This window comes from Anomaloglossus baeobatrachus, chromosome 3 (assembly GCF_048569485.1).
Source record: "Anomaloglossus baeobatrachus isolate aAnoBae1 chromosome 3, aAnoBae1.hap1, whole genome shotgun sequence".
Taxonomy (NCBI): Eukaryota; Metazoa; Chordata; class Amphibia; order Anura; family Aromobatidae; genus Anomaloglossus; species Anomaloglossus baeobatrachus.
The window spans coordinates 335,273,938-335,288,552 of record NC_134355.1 but is presented as its reverse complement, the minus strand read 5'-3'; the positions used below and the strand labels follow the sequence as shown (position 1 = coordinate 335,288,552).

Here is a 14,615-nt window from a genome sequence, read left to right as displayed (position 1 = left end):
AAGCAAAAGCGACCAGGAGACAGAAACTGCAAGACACGTCACAGAACCTGTAAGTATAATGACAATGTTTATTATTAACTATATTCTTTATTTTACAGCCCCCCCCTCACCCCAACCCACAACTGTAAAGCCCGACGTCGGTGATCGGACGCAAGTTTGCGTTATCTCGATCCCGATCTCAATCTTTACAAAATGATCGGGCGAAGCTCCCGATCCCAACCATCGGGGGGGGATCGCCTATCACTGACACTGAACACAACATGCACACTTCACACATAAAATGCTTACTGCACACTTAAGATTCATACTGCACGCATAAGGTGATCACATTTGTTCTGGCACAGTAAGAGCAGTCTGGCAGTACGTGGCATTTTGCAAGGATGGTTATATTGTTTTTATTAATTACTGCAAAATAAAACCATCTGCCTTTTACCACTAGAGAGTCTGCATTATTGCACTTCACATAAAGGTCTAACTTCAGGGCAACACAACTCAAATATATTACAAGGGAGAATTAACCCCTTAAGGACGAAGCCAGATTTGTACTTAATGCCCAGGCCATTTTTTGCAATTTTGACCAGTGTCACTTTATAAGGTTATAACTCTGGAACGCTTCAATGGATCCCGGTGATTCTGAGATTGTTTTTTTGTGACATATTGGGCTTCATGTTAGAGGTAAATTTAGGATGATATTTTTTTATTTTCTTTGTGAAAAAATCTGAAATTTGACAAAAAAATAAAAAATTTTGCAAGTTTCAAACTTTTAATTTTTATGCCCATAAACCGGAGAGTTATGTCACACAAAATAGTTAATAAATAACATTTCCCACTTGTCTACTTTAGATCAGCGCAATTTTTGAAACAAAATTTTTTGGGGTTAGGAAGTTAGAAGGGTTCAAAGTTCATCAGCAATTTCCCATTTTTTCAACAAAATTTACAAAACCATTTTTTTAGGGACCACATCACATTTGATGTGACTTTGAGAGGCCTGGGTGACAGAAAATACCCAAAAGTGACACCATTCTAAAACCTGCACCCCTCAAGGTACTCAAAACCACATTCAAGAAGTTTATTAACCCTTCAGGTGCTTCACAGGAACTAAAGTAATATGGAATGAAAAAAAATAAAAATTAACATTTTACCTAAAAATGTTACTTTACCACTAATTTTCTTACTTTTTCAAGAGGTAACACCAAAAATTGGACCTCACACTTTGTTACCCACTTTCTTATGAGCGCGCCGATACCCCACATGTGGTCAGAAACCTTTGTTTGGGTAAATGGGAGGGCTTGGAATGAAAGGAGCAATATTTGAATTTTGGAAAGCAAAGTTACATAGTTACATAGTTACATAGTTACATAGTTACTTAGGTTGAAAAAAGACCTAGGTCCATCTAGTTCAACCTTCCTCCACCAGTTGTACATTTAGTCACTAAGTCATTTATAACCAACAATGTTGTGTGTACTGAGGAAATCATCCAGCCCTTTTTTAAAAGCTGTTATAGTATCTGCCATTACTACCTCTTGTGGTATGGCATTCCACAGTCTGACCGCTCTAACTGTAAAGAACCCTTTCCTATTTAGGTGTCGGAATCGCTTTTCTTCCACTCGCAGTGAGTGCCCCCTGGTCCTTAGTATTGTTTTCGGAAGAAATAAGTTATGTGCCAGTCCTTTATATTGACCACACATGTATTTATACATATAAATGAGATCTCCTCTGAGACGTCTTTTTTCTAAGCTAAACATATCTAACTTTTTCAATCTGCCATCATATGGGAGGCCTTCCATTCCTTGTAATAGTCTAGTTGCCCGCCTTTGAACTGACTCTAACTTCTGAATGTCCTTTTTAAAATGTGGCCTTACAAGTGATTTATAGATGGGTAACAATACGTTGGGATCACGGGATCTAATCTCTCTTTTTATACACCCTAGAATCTTGTTTGCTTTAGCAGCTGCTGCCTGACATTGAGTGCTGCTGCTCAGCTTATTTGTAATGAGAATACCCAAGTCCTTCTCCTGTTCTGTAGTCCCGAGTTTACTTCCATTTAATGTATATGCAGCTATAGGATTACTCCGTCCTAGGTGCATTACTTTACATTTATCAACATTAAATATCATTTGCCAAGTATCTGCCCATTCTGACATCTTATCCAGATCTTTTTGTAATATTGTACTATCCAGGTCAGTTTTTAATATCCTACATAGTTTGGTGTCATCGGCAAAGACTGACACTGTACTATCAATCCCATCCACAAGGTCATTAATATAGAGAGTAAAAAGAATTGGTCCTAGCACAGATCCCTGCGGCACCCCACTGCTGACTATAGCCCATTTAGAGAATGTAGCATTTATGACTACTCTTTGTTTCCTATCTTTTAGCCAATTCCTTACCCAGTTGCATATTGTGTCCCCTAGTCCTTGCTTCTGGAGCTTTAGTATAAGGCTATTATGTGGTACATTATCAAATGCCTTTGCAAAGTCCAAATAAATCACATCAGCTGCATTACCAATATCCAGGTTTGCACTTACCCCCTCATAGAACCCCAACAGGTTGGTTAGACACGACTTATCTTTCATGAATCCATGCTGTTTGTCAGTTATCATATTATTTTCTGCAATATATTTTTGCATGTCATCCCTTAAAATGCCCTCAAAAACTTTGCATACTACTGATGTCAGGCTTACTGGACGGTAGTTGCCTGGATCTACCCTCTTACCTTTCTTAAATATCGGTACCACATCAGCAATCCTCCAATCCTGAGGCACCAACCCTGTTACAAGTGAGTCTAAAAAGATGAGATACAGCGGTCTGTCGATTACGGAGCTCAATTCCCTCAATATTCGTGGATGAATGCCATCTGGCCCTGGGGATTTGTCAATGTTTAATTTACTCCGACGTAGGCGTACTTCATCTTGTGTTAAATTAATTATATCGGGTGGTGGACTTTGATTTTTCACTTGTTGAATGATCCCTGGTACAGTCAGTTCCTTGGTGAATACAGATGAGAAATGCCTATTTAATATCTCAGTCTTTTGTTTGTCCTCTATAACTAACTTGTTATTATATTTTAAGGGTCCGATACTATCCTTTGTTTTCCTTTTGGCATTAATGTATTTATAAAAGATTTTGGGATTTATTTTAATGTCATTGGCGATTTTTGTTTCAGTAGCTAGTTTTGCTTGTTTGATTTCTTTTTTGCATTGCCTATTGATATCTTTATACTCCTGCAATGCTATTTCTGTATTCTCAGCCTTTAAGATGTTAAACGCCCTTTGTTTTTGTTTTATTATACTTTGTACAGTCTTATTTATCCATAGTGGTTTCTTTTTATTCCTGGACATTTTATTACCAGAGGGTATAAGTTTTTTACAGGACTCTAGCAGTATATCCTTAAACTTACCCCATTTATGTTCGGTATCCCCAGTTACCATGACTCTGTCCCAATCTACACATTTAAGCTCTTCCCTTAATTTGTTGAAATCAGCTTTCCTAAAATTCCAGGTTTTAGCATTCCCCCTTTGAAATGTTCTATTGAATATTATGTCGAAGCTTACCATATTATGATCGCTGGTGCCCAAGTGCTCCCGGACCTGTAGATTTGAAATTGTATCCGGTCTATTTGACAGGACCAGATCTAGCAAATTATCTCCCCTGGTCGGTTCATCTACCATCTGAGAGAGGAAATGGTCCTGAATGGTAGATAAGAACTTACAGCTTTTAGCAGAACCAGAAGATTCTATGTCCCACTGTATGTCTGGATAGTTGAAATCCCCCATAATAAGAACCCGATTATTATTATTAGCTGCCTTTTCAATTTGTTCCAGCATTTCACCCTCTATTTGTTCAGGTATGTTAGGAGGCTTATAGCAAACTCCAATTAGCATTTTTCCATTATTCCCCTCCCCATGTACATTTACCCATACTGACTCTACATTGTTGCTGTTCCCCTCAATGTCATCATACAACACAGGTTTTAGGTTAGATTTGATAAATATACACACCCCACCACCTTTTTGGCCTTTCCTGTCCTTCCTAAATGTACTATAACCCTGTATGTTTGTCACCCAGTCATGGCTTTCATCCAGCCAGGTTTCCGTAATGCCCACCACATCATAATCCATGGTTGACATAAGAGTCTCCAATTCATTCATTTTGTTTGCAAGACTTCTTGCATTTGCCAGTAGACATTTAATCCTATTAACACCTTTATTACTCCTAGCCTCCCTACGTTCCTTGTATGTCCCATCCCTCCCTAATCCTTCATTGACCCCTACCATCTCCCTGTCTCTATCTGCTCTATCTATCCCCTTATTTGCTCCACTACCCTCCTTGGCTGTTGGCTGAAACAGATTGCGGGCACCATGTTGCTTTTACAGATCCCCTAAGGTACCTAAACAGCAGGAACCCCCCTCAAGTGACCCCATTTTGGAAACTAGACCCCCTTAAGGCTTCTATCGAGGGGTATACTGAGCATTTTGGACCCACAGGTACTTCACAGATTTTGATAACGTTACTTTGTCATATTGAAAATTGTAATTTTTTTCTCAAAAATGTTGCTTTAGCATCAATTCTCTCACTTTTTCAAGAGGTAATTTCAAAAATTTGACCCAAATGTTTGTTACCCACTTTTTTATGAGCGCGGTGATACCTCACATGTGGTCTGAAACCTTTGTTTGGACAAATGGGAGGGCTTGGAACGAAAGGAGCAATATTTGAATTTTGGAAAGGAAATTTGGCTGAAAAAGATTGCGGGCACCATGTCGCATTTGGAGGACCCCTAAGGTACGTAAACAGCAAAAAACCACCACAAGTGACCCCATATTGGAAACTAGGCCTCTCAAGGAATTTATCTAGATGTTTGGTGAGTACCCTGAACCCCCAGGTGCTTCACAGAAGTTTATAACGTTGAGCCATGAAAATAAAAAAATAAAATTTTACCACAAAATTGTTACTTCAACCAGGTAGCTTTTTTTTTCACAAGGGTAACAGGAAAAAAATCACCATGAAATGTATTGTGCAATTTCTCCTGAGTTTGGTGATATCTTATATGTGGTGGAAATCAACTGTTTGGGGACACGGCAGGTCTTGGAAGGGAAGGAGTGCAATTTGACTGAACATTTGGCTGGAATAATTAGTGGACGCTATGTCGCATTTGGAAAGCCCCTAAAGTGCCTAAACAGTGGAGGCCCCCCACAAGTGACCCCATTCTGGAAACAAGAAACCTCAAGGCTTTTATCTAGGTGTATATTGAGCATTTTGAATCCACGAATACTTCACAGAATTTGATAAGCTTAGGTTGCCATATTGAAAATTTTCATTTTTTTCACAAAAATGTTTCTTTAGCATCACATTTCTCACTTTTTCAAGAGGCAACAACAAAACGTGGACCCCACAGGTTGTTATCCAATTTCTTGTGAGCGCAGGGATACCCCATATGTGGCCAAAAACCTCTGTTTGGATATATGGGAGGGCTTGGAATGGAAGGAGCACCGTTTGAATTTTGGAAAAGTTGAAATAAATTGCGCGCACCATGTCACATTAGCAGGGCCTCTTGGGTACCTATACATTAGAAACCGCCCCACAAGTGACTCCATTTTGGAAACTGGACCCCTCAAGGATTTTATTCAGAAGTATAGTAAGCATTTTGAATCCACAGGTACTTCACAAAAATGTTGCTGTAGCAACAAATGTCTCTCTTTTAGGCTATGTGGCCATGATCCAGCGACACGGCGTCCAGTACACAGTGTCAGCCTTCCTGCAGAGATGTGAGTGTTGTCCACGGGAGAACGCAGCTGCCCATGCCCACGATTTGGGTTCAGGCTGCTGTGGAGCTCTATGCTACCTGCAGAGCACACTCATCTCCGCAGCATAAATTGACATGCTGAGGCTCAGGAAGCTGCGCCACAGGTCGGTTTATGCTGCGGAGAAAAGAAGCACAGTGGGCACGGGATTTCTAAAAATCCTTCCACTGTGCTTCTACTGCACAACGCAGCGTTATGGACGCAGGGAAAACACTCTGCGCCCATAACGCTGCAAACCCTGATTGTGGGCACACAGCCTAAAATGCTACAATGGATGAATGGATAGATGTCAAACATATATAACGTCCCACCCCCCTGCATATTCTAAGCTGGCGCCCTTTAGTGCCTTTCATGTGGCACTAAAGGGTGCCTAGCCTTGTATTTAGCCCAAAAAGAAAAAAAAATAATTAAAATAAATGACGTGGGGTCCCCCCTATTTTTGATAGCCAGCTAGGGTAAAGCAGACAGCTGTAGCCTGCAAACCACAGCTGACAGCTTCACCTTGGCTGGTGATCAATTTGGAGGGCTCCCCAAGCTGGTTTTTTTTTTTAATTATTTATAAATAATAAAATAAAAAAAAACAAACGTGGGGTCCCCCCAAATTAGATCACCAGCCAAGGTGAAGCTGACAGCTGGGGTCTGGTATTCTCAGGATGGGAAGAGCCATGGTTATTGGACTCTTCCCAGCCTAAAAATAGCAGGCCGCAGCCGCCCCAGAAGTGGCGCATCCATTAGATGCGCCAATTCTGGCGCTTCGCCCCAGCTCATCCCGCGCCCTGGTGCGTTGGCTAACGGGGTAATAAATGGGGTTGATACCAGGTGTGTAATGTCACCTGGCATCAAGCCCAGCAATTAGTTATGTCACGGCGTCTATCAGATACCCGACATAACTAATTGACAGTAATAAAAAAAAAATTGACAACAAAAAAAAATTTATTTGAAAAAACACTCCCCAAAACATTCCCTGATTGACCAATTTATTGAAAAGAAAAGAAAAAAAAAATCCGCTGTAATCCATTTGGACGTCCCACGTTGACTCTGGACCTTCTAGAATATGGGGGACACGTTCAGGGAACGTATCCCCCATTTTCTAGGAGGGCAGACCCTCCATTTCAGGAGAGTGGGTGCAAAGAATCTGCACCCACTCTCCCCGGGTCACAGCTGCAGACTCCGTGCAGCAGCAGCAGCCAGCGTCCTGAACACAGGAAGCTGACAGCCGCGCTCTGCACATGTGACCGGCGTCTGCTGTGAAGGAGCCGGAGGAGGGGGCCGCGGGGGATCAGGGCTCCGACAGGTATGTATGACACCGGGGAACACCGGGGTGGGGATAGGGGGGGACCCGGCAGGGCCTGGGGAGCAGGTTTCTGTCGCATGTGTGATGGCACATGCGACAGAAACCATAGGAAAGGGGGAAATGCGGCCGGCGCGCTGCTGTGATCGCCGGTGCGCGCGGCCATCTTGGATTTTCGGGAGGGGGTTGGGGGTCGGGGGGGGCACTTTGGGGATACCGAGGGGACCGGAGGGAACCGGGAAAAAGATTTATCTCCCATCTGGCATGTTTGATCATGCCAGATGGGAGATAAATCATTTTTTACCGGCGCGGTCATTTACTGTAAACTGATCATCGGTATACGGTGTATACCGGTCATCAGGTGAGCGGGGACCGGAAAAAACAGCCAGAATCATGATCTCCAGGGTCTCAGCTACCCCCGGCAGCTGAGACCCCGGAAATTTTCCGACTCTGGGGGGCGCTAGACCCTTTTTTCCGACCGCCGTTAAAAAGCGGCGGATCGGAAAAAGTACCCTAATATGCCGCCGTTAAAAGGCGTATCGGCGGTCGTAAAGGGGTTAAAAATGATTTAATAGCACTGGTTATATAGCCCCACTGCAGCACCTGACTTTCTGAACAGCAGGTACACAACATTCATATCTGCCGGATCTAATCACTTTCAGTTTTCCACAACCTTGAGCAGCCAAGAAATCTCACAGAGCTCTTAAAAAAGAATGTGTAAGAAAATAAAAATGTTTTTCAACAATTGAAAAAATGTAAAGTATTGACGTTTTAATTTCTTTTAATAATATGAAAAGTGAAAAAATTATTTTAAAAGTTTTGATATTTTTAATTTTTAAAGACCAATTGAAATGGTGCCTCTCCCCGCACTGCAATATAAACATGAATAAACTCAATTTCTCATTTTTTTTTTTAATTTACAATGTTAATTGCATAATATAAATCAGCTGTCAGCATGATTCTCCAGGTCAGTAGGATTATGGAAATACAAAACTTCTATTGATTTTTATTTAATGCTGAGAAATAAAAAATCTAAAGTTTTACAAAAAGATAAAGACAAATATATTTTGGGACACTATTTTCTGAGTCCTAGTAAGTTTTTATTGTTCTGTTAATGCCTTGAAATACTATTCCTTCCCCCGTAAACTTTTTCAGATTTTTTCATGTTACATCCAGAACCCTAAATTAATTTTTTTGTGATATAACACTAAGTAGCCATTATTTGTGATGTGTAAAGGAAATGATAGGCTATGTTCACACTGGGCATTTTTGCAGCGATTTTTAGCTGCAGATTTACCTTGGTTTTATGCAAATCCATGCTAATAAAACGCTGCTTTTTACAGTCCCAACAAAGTCTATGAGATTTCTGAAATCTCATGCACGCACACACAAACACGTCAGGATTTTTTTCCTGACGGTTTTGTGAACCACCTCCGGTTTTGCTGCGTTATGAAAAGAATGAACATGTCAATTTTTTTCAGCGCTTTTGCTACGGTTTTCACCCTAGTGACAGGTAGACTCGCAGATATCCTGGATCAGCAGGTCTAACCGGGTTAATAATAAAACCTGGTTAAGCCTGGAATTGATACAGGGTATCTGGCCGGCACTTAAATGGTGGTGGGGTTAGGGGGATTGGAGTAGGTGCGGTATATTTACTGAATCACCAGTGCAGCTGTACACTCCCACGGCTCCTTCACTTCTCTGCTCTTTACATATTCACTGCTTTCATCTGTGATTGGTTGCAGTCAGACACGTTCCTAGCATCTGATTGCAACCAATCACAGACATGGTTTGCGGGTTTAGCGTAGAGAATGAGTGAGCCACGCTTTCAGCGGTGAGCTCACTCAGGCTATTTATGGCTGTGACCGGGAATCACCTGAGTGAAGTGACCGGTGATCGTGTGGCTCATTCATTCTCTGGATCTCACAGCGGGCAGTCCAGTTTTATGATAGCTTACTGTGATCTTCAGATGTAGAACAGCTGAATCGCCGTGTTACCTCGTGTGGATTACGTCAGACCTGTAGGGGTGATTATGGGATAAATAAAGTGGAGAAAAAGGGGGCTTTTTGTATTTTATTTTGAATACAGGATTTTTTCGGTGTTTGTGTTTACTTCTTGTTAATTATTATAGATTGGTAATGGGGGCATGTCTCATAGACGCCTGCCATTACCAATCTAGGGCTTAGTTGCAGCTATGAGCTGCGATTAACCCTAGTACGCATATTGGGGGGCTTTTAGGCCCCCATGCTTAAATTTTGGCTATTATCTGCAAAATTACTTTAGTTAGAATTTTGAAACTCCAGGTATTCCTCAAGTATGTCGTTGTTGATAATATCCAGTTGTTCATATAATTTTTTTCAAAAGGCATTATGGTGTAACAATGCTTGTTTGGTGAAAACTACATCTGTACGAATTGGGGGCCTTTTAGGCCCCCGCTGTTTTTATCATGTTCTCAGAAGTGTTTGTGTCTCAAGTTACTTTTTTTGTACTCAGTAATGCTGGTGGAGGGGCCAGGGTGTGGATAATAACATGTGAGGAGGTCATGTGATTTTTGGAGGGAGTGATAAGGCCATGACATCACCTCAGGTCCTCTGAACACAGTAATGAGCTGTGTATAGAGTACTGAGGACAGTATACACTGTGAGCTAATAGCTGAAGGACCTGTGATAAGATAAGCTGTTGAGAGGAAATCTGATTCATTTTCAGTTTCTGTTTCTAAAGGTCCAGTCACACTAAGCAACTTACCAGCGATCCCAACAACGATAGGGATCGCTGGTAAGTTGCTAGGAGGTTGCTGGTGAGCTGTCACACTGCGACGCTCCAGCGATCCCACCAGCAACCTGACCTGGCAGGGATCGCTGGAGCGTGGCTACACGAGTTGCTGGTGAGCTCACCAGCAACCAGTGACCAGCCCCCAGTCTCCTAGTTACAGCACACATCAGGTTAATTAACCCGATGTGTGCTGCAGCTAAATGTGCACAGAGCAGGGAGCAGCGCACACTGAGCGCTGGCTCCTTGCTCTCCTAGTTACAGCACACATCGGGTTAATTGCCTGATGTGTGCTGCAGCTAAATGTGCACAGAGCAGGGAGCAGCGCACACTGCTTAGTGCTGGCTCCTTGCTCTCCTAGTTACAGCACACATCGGGTTAATTACCTGATGTGTGCTGCAGCTACATGTGCACAGAGCAGGAGCCGGCAGCACAGGCAGTGAGAGCGGAGGAGGCTGGTATCAAAGGTAAATATCCGGTAACCAAGGACAGGGCTTCTTGGTTACCCGATGTTTACATTAGTTACCAGCCTCAGCAGAAGCTGGCTCCCTGCTGCCTGCACATTTAGTTGTTGCTGTCTCGCTGTCACACACAGCGATCTGTGCTTCACAGCAGGACAGCAACAACTAAAAAATGGCCCAGGACATTCAGCAACAACCAACGACCTCACAGCAGGGGCCAGGTTGTTGCTGGATGTCACACACAGCAACATCGCTAGCAACGTCACAAAAGTTGTTCGTTACCAGCGATGTTGCTAGCGATGTTGCTTAGTGTGACGGGGCCTTAAGAAGCTTGCAAAGGCTAGAGCTTGTGAGCCACAAAAATCCAGAGAATTGTACACCACCTAAAAGTATAAAAGATAAGAGCTGCTGAGGGTGACAGGAAGAAGGGGGGACATTACACTTACAGTGTGTCACACACAAGCAAAGAGTGGACAACTCTGATTGTGTTCATTGTTTTTTCTTTTAGTTTGCTAACATCTAGTCAGCAATGGCACAGTCTTCCTCCAAGTGTCTGACTGACCAAGAGATTAAAGCGATTATGTTTCAAAGCGATGATGAATGTGAACTATCTTTGTCTGATGAAGAATATCTGCCACCAGCTAATCAAACATCCTCATCCAGTGATTCTTCTGATGATGAAGAAGTGAATCTAGTGGATCCTCAAGAAGTGATAAGTAGAACATCCAAAACGAATGTTTTTTGGGACAGTAATCCTACATTAGTCGGACGTACTTCAATACACAATATTGTGAGACAGGCTCAAGGAGCTGTGGGAAGTCCCAGTTACTTTACCCCTAAAGATGTATTCTGTACTTATTTTTCTGACAATATTGCAGAAGAGGTCCTATTATGTTCAAATCTAGAAGGAAGACGTATCGCTTCTGCAAAAAATAAGTCCTGGAAAAATATCTCAAAAGAGGAACTTTATGTATATATTGGACTTTTACTGCTGGCAGGGAGTCAAAAATCGTATGATGTCCCAATACGAGAATTATTTCTGGACCCACTTTTTGATCCACACTATAAGGCGACAATGTCAGTGAGCAGATATGAGGAAATTAGAAGAATCATTCGCTTTGATGATAAGCGAACTCGTGCAGCGAGGTTTGAAACAGACAAATTAGCCATCAGTTATATCTGGAACATATTTATCAAAAATTGCACAAAACTTTACAATCCTAGTACTAATGTTACTGTAGATGAGCAACTTGTACCATTCAGAGAATGCTGCAAATTCATACAATACATGCCCAGCAAGCCAGCCAAGTACGGAATAAAAATCTTCTGGATGTATGATTCTGCAAATTATTATGGCATAACTGGTGTAATCTACTGTGGTCAAATTATGTTAGAGAGGATCATTTATGTATAACCAGAGAAAAAAAAACAACTCTCTAAAATGTCACATTTATTATTTTCATTTAAAATATTAGATTAATTTGAAAATACTGGAATAATATCCAAATACACAATTACCAAGTCGTGATATGTGATACTAAGGTGAGGTCCTGAATTAGGGCAGTGGACAAGGGGCGTGCACCACCAGTTGTAATTATAAGGTATCACAGTAATGGGATAAGGGGACCTAATATTCCCTGATGTTGATCCCTACCTAACAACGGAGGTCAAATACACCTTAATTTTTGGGGTGTCCCCGTTCCTCGGCGGCTAGCCCTATATGTCCCTGTCACTATTTCTGACCTAAAACCACCACCAGGTGCAATGTGCTGGAGGGCTTACGTGGTCATGTGTCATGATTTGGTTATGCCGTCATTTAATAACCAATTATCATGTAATTATTAAAATACTCAATTCTCAGCTCTACAATTACCTATATGGCTATTAGACTGAGAAGATGCATGAACTAATGGTCTGAGCAAAGATATGATGGACCTGAGGTCCTAGTACTTATCCTGCCAGGACTATCTTGATCCCGACGCGTTTCCCCCCAACGTCTTGGGGCTCATCAGGGGATGTATATATATCAAAATGTCTCTAATCATTTTGCTGATGGAGCTGATCCATATGGAGCTGATGCAACAGTGAAACGTTGCCATTGCAGGCACTCACTGTTTACAGAACCTCCAGCAGTATTTCTGATCCGGGAGGAGGTCTCATCCCATGCCCAGCACCGGACAGGGCGATTCAGGACACAAACTGAACCTACAAAAGGACAAGTCAATATTACCCATCTAATTTGTGGACGGAATAATGATGAGATTGATGGCCCAAAATGATTAGAGACATTTTGATATATATACATCCCCTGATGAACCCCAAGACGTTGGGGGGAAATGCGTCGGGATCAAGATAGTCCTGGCAGGATAAGTACTAGGACCTCAGGTCCATCATATCTTTGCTCAGACCATTAGTTCATGCATCTTCTCAGTCTAATAGCCATATAGGTAACTGTAGAGCTGAGAATTGAGTATTTTAATAATTACATGATAATTGGTTATTAAATGATGGCATAACCAAATCATGACACATGACCACGTAAGCACTCCAGCACATTGCACCTGGTGGTGGTTTTAGGTCAGAAATAGTGACAGGGACATATAGGGCTAGCCGCCGAGGAACGGAGGACACCCCAAAAATTAAGGTGTATTTGACCTCCGTTGTTAGGTAGGGATCAACATCAGGGAATATTAGGTCCCCTTATCCCATTACTGTGATACCTTATAATTACAACTGGTGGTGCACGCCCCTTGTCCACTGCCCTAATTCAGGACCTCACCTTAGTATTACATATCACGACTTGGTAATTGTGTATTTGGATATTATTCCAGTATTTTAGAATTAATCTAATATTTTAAATGAAAATAATAAATGTGACGTTTTAGAGAGTTTTTTTTTTTCTCTGGTTATACGTAATCTACTGTGGCAAAGAGATTGGTGCACCAGTACAGAAGGATCTGGGGTCTGAAATAGTCAAAACTCTTGCTGTTCCAATATTCAATTCAGGTAGAAACATCACCATGGATAATTATTTCACCAATGTTGAACTAGGCAATTTTCTGCTTGCAAAAGCTATTACACTTGTTGGTACTATAAAGCAAAACAGACGAGAAATTCCAGCAGCACTCAAACACAATCGTCAGCGAGCACTTTATGAGAGTGTCTTTGGATTCAATAACAAAGCAACTTTAGTATCTTACAAGGCGAGGAAGGAGAAATTTGTAATTTTACTCAGTACCATGCATCACGATTGCAGTGTTGACAGCAATAACCAAAAATTGAAACTAGAAATCATCCTGCATTACAATGCAACAAAAGGATGTGTAGATAAAATGGATGAGATGGTGGGAGAATATTCGTGTAAGAGGCAAACAAAACGATGGCCTATAGTACTATTTTTAAATATGCTTGATGTAGCAGCCCTAAATTCATTCATTATTTATACAGAAACTCATCCGGAATTTCATGCACAGAGGAAGGACAGGAGACACATTCTTGAAGGACCATTGTCATGAACTTGGTGTGGCGTACAGTTTCAGATTATTCCAGAGCCAGGAGAAAGAAAACAAAAGCGTTGTTTCATGTGTCCAAGAAACATAATGAGGAAAACTGAGCGATATTGTTCCACTTGTAAGGAAACTGTTTGCAAAGAACACTCTTCTGAAAAAATAACATGTCAGAATTGTTTGGAAGACTAATATAATAGAAAAGAAAGTTAGAATAAAAATGTAGCTGCAGCTAGTTTGCGATATATTTCTATGCGTTTTTGTGTGTTTTCATGTCTTTGCGTGAAATTTGGGAAAAAAAAAAGATTTTTTGGTGTTTTCTGTGAAAAATTATAATTAAAATTTTGTTCACTATTTATATTTTATTGAGCAATTTTGAAATAAACTTGTGAAAGTTATTTAAGTGTGTTTTTCTACATTATGTGCATGGGGGCCTAAAAGGCCCCTAATACGTTAATATGTATATTTTTAACGTCATGCGTTCTAGGGTTAACCCCTTATTACCCCGATTGCCACCACACCAGGGCAATTGGAGAAGAGCCGGGTAAAGTGCTGGGATTGTCGCATCTAATGGATGCAACAATCCTGGGAGGCTGCAGACTGATAATTTTGGGCTGGGTCTCTCCAGCCTGAGAATACCAGCCCCCAGCTGTGGGCTTTATCTTGGCTGGGTATTAATATTGAGGGGACCGCACGCTGTTGTTTGTTTGTTTTTTAATTATTTAAATAATTAAAAAACAGCATGGAGTCCCTTTTATTTTGATACCAGCCATGATAGGCACAGGAC

General features: G+C 41.4%; 1 protein-coding gene across 3 annotated transcripts in view; it reads right to left on the bottom strand.

The window, feature by feature from the left end:
- Nucleotides 1-14,615, bottom strand: part of POPDC1 (popeye domain cAMP effector 1) — a 186,861-nt gene that overhangs the window by 82,742 nt on the left and 89,504 nt on the right. The window lies entirely within an intron of this gene.